Genomic DNA, 3,359 nt, shown 5'->3' with positions numbered 1-3,359 from the left:
AGAAAGACTCCACAGAACATGAATGAATTCAGGTACATCACATCGGGCTGATATGTGCCGGTATCATACTTGTTTCAAGATTCTGGCTAAGCCCTTCTTGTTGCCACATATCCACTTTCTTCTAAGGTTTCTGGAATTGCTCAAGTTCCTGCTCAACGCTTCTTGTCTAGCTCCAGTCTAGCACTTGTACCAGTCGCCTACCAGATCACGGCTTTGCTCCAATTCTACTCTCCAATTATGCAATCCTCTCCAAAATTGGGGCTTTTCTTCACTTCAGCACTTCCCCTCGCAGTGGATTCCACTAGGTTCTTAACCTCTTCCCAATTCTTAAACTGAAACCTGCGATGTCTAATCCAACTCGGCACCTAACCAGCTTGTCAGCATCGTAAGTTTGCCTCAACATTCCCCCTAGAAATACAAAAATAATGTAAATCTACTTTCATTTATTTATTAGGGTAGGGATGAGACTTTCTTTTTCTTTTTCTATTTTCTAGAATAAGTATGCGCTGGAGTAAAAGGATTCGAACCTTTGCATGCCGGTACCAAAAACCGATGCCTTACCACTTGGCTATACTCCAAACGGGGGGAAGGCTCGATGAAAACGAGCTGGGATATAGATTTTTCAGAAGGAAGAGTTAGTTACCCTTGGTCTTCCTTCTTTCCCGGGAATCAAGGAAGTAGTAGCGGGACAGTCCTTTATTTCCCCCTTTAGACCAACTACAACAAGCTCGCTCCTTAGGTTAGCTCTCTGCTCTACCTATTTGTTTGCAATGCCTTGCTTATCAAAATAGGCCTTTCTGTAACCCGACCTTACGCTGAAAAACTGCACTTGTTGGCTCTGCGTCCACTGAAACTTATGAAAAAGAAATGTTATTCTATCGATATCTTCAAGAGTTCCCTAACCCCCTGACTGAGAGTGCTATGATGGGCTATTGAAGTTCGTCCCTGCGACACGGTGGGGCAGTGCAAATCCTTTCATTAATGAAGTTCCGCCCTGACACTCCCATTATTGGCTTCCTTCCCTGGGGACCGCTCGGGCGAAGGCAGAGCATGGAATGATCGTAGGGGCATCCTTCCTAGGTGGAAAAGACGTGTGTGACTAAAACCAGGAGGAGAAATCCATTTTCAAATGGCGACAGAAAGAAAGGAATCACGAAATAGAAGAAAAAGTGCACTGTGCTGGCAAATGTGGAGAATAGCCATCCATCTTTCATCAATGAAATTGTTCCGTATGGGTAGCAAATACACATATCAGAAGAGCCAACCCGAAAGCACTTGCTTCAAAGAAGCAGCAGTTACCAAGAAATTCCTGTTTCAAGTCAGTATATCTTGATAGAACCAATTCCAATCCAGGTAGTGTGAACAGAGGATGTGGAAGTTCTGTTTCCTTGCCTTGTCAAGCATTTCATCTGACACTCTATCTATACTATAGCTAGATCAATTCCTATTCTTTCTTCCAGGCGACTTTACTCCAAAGAATTTTGCCTTCTTATCTTGACTCGATCTCACGAAATTGGATTGATTGGCACATCGCGCATCTGGCATTCACTTCTCCTATCTATCTCTTCCAACTAAGCTGATCACTGGAAAATATGAATCCTGCAAGCAATCATTCCAGAGCCAACTACGAAGATACCTGGTCTTCCACTCTGTTCACTGGAGGAAAGACAAGAAAGTAAACAATTCTCCAAAGGAATTGACTCTACCGGAACAGAGGAATTGGCTCGCTCCTTCGCTCGCTGGGTAAGCATAGAATGCACACCAGTCTGGTATCAAAGCGTATCTACTTGAAAAGGAGACTACTTGAACAGATGAAATGGAAGGAAGAAATGAAAGTTCGATCTACCAACGTAGAGTCCGCCCCTCCCAGGAAGAAGAAATTTGCTACTTTGGCTCATCAGTTGGTAAGTCTGTCTATGAAGTTCAGTGCCCAAAAAAGAGAAAAAAAGACCAAAACAAGCTTTTTCAAGCTCTACAAGTCCTATATATATAGTGTTCCACTAGATAGCCGTGTTAGACTAGTCCAGTCTTGCCGAGTGGCCTTATCTTCTGGTTACCTGGTCCGGTACTTCTACTTCGAGAGTGAGTTAGTAAACAGGATCAACTTTATGATCCATTTTGAGAAATTGCAATCACAGAATCAGAACGAGTGGGTCTAGAGTCCATCCTCACACAGTTGAAATGCTGCTTCTCCCTTCTCCTTTCCAAAAGAAAGTGGATCTCATAGCCTCTGATAATTCAAAAGGTAGGTCTCAGTCTCATTTTCAGATGCCATTTTCCACCGGAAAGAGAATCCCATATTCTTTAAGCCAAGCCGCCAATCCTAGGGTCAATGCGGAACAGGAAACCATTGCTATTTGAGCAGTTAGAGAATCGAAATTCCACTCATTTAGAAATCGATCGGCGAATGCCAGAGGAAGGATAAGGGGAGCCTACACCAACGTAGTCTTAGCCCTAGAACACATGGAGCTTGGAGCACTGATAATAAGTCTGTCTGATTTTCAAGGAGTTTATGAACAATCACCACATCCATATTGAGGAGAAAGCTCACTCAGGCTACTGAACTTGTAAATACAGTTGCGCTCATGATAGGGATTCCGTTTATGGCGTGAGGTGAAGTTAGAAGCATACCTGGATATATACTCATAGTGGCTTCCATACCTATCTCCGGTAGAACTAACAAAATAGAAACCTATGACTAGTAGACTCATACGAAAACTTGAAAGATCTATTTCATTAGAAGAGAAAGTTCACTAATCATGGCCTAGAAAGCCAAAAGAAATGATCAGTCCAATGACAGAAGGACAGAAGCGCGTTCCCTTCGTCCTCAATGTGCGTCCACAGCTTACTCGAGTGCTTGAGATATTCATTTGGTTTAAGGCACCTTCATCGTAGGAAGGAAAAAACCCAGATCCCGGGCGGATCATTCCCTCTAACAAGCTAAACAAGAGTCCAGGAGCGAGAGAGGAAAATCCAAAGTGCAAATAACATAATATGAAAAAAGAAAAAAGTTCTATTGAGTTGTTGAAAAAAAGGCACTTTAGAAGTGAAAGTAGGCTATTCTCGTAAAGGAATATCGTAACGGGCGACTAGGTAATATAGAAGGCCGACCCACCCGAATCTCTTGGTGGCCTTTCCCTCGGCTTCCATCACAGAAGATGTCAGCAATAGCAATCCTTCAGTCAATAGAATCAGTAACTATACTACTTAAATAGTGAAATACCAACCAACACATAAAGCAATAACCAGATAGATAGAATGATAACAGGTAATACGAAGATATCAACACAGCCAAAGTCACGAGGCTCGATAATGACCAATGGGTTAGGATCTGAGGAAGCTTAGTTTGGATGATGGAA

The sequence above is a fragment of the Triticum aestivum genome, chromosome 2A, assembly GCF_018294505.1.
Source record: "Triticum aestivum cultivar Chinese Spring chromosome 2A, IWGSC CS RefSeq v2.1, whole genome shotgun sequence".
Taxonomy (NCBI): domain Eukaryota; kingdom Viridiplantae; phylum Streptophyta; class Magnoliopsida; order Poales; family Poaceae; genus Triticum; species Triticum aestivum.
This window is presented reverse-complemented; position numbering follows the sequence as displayed.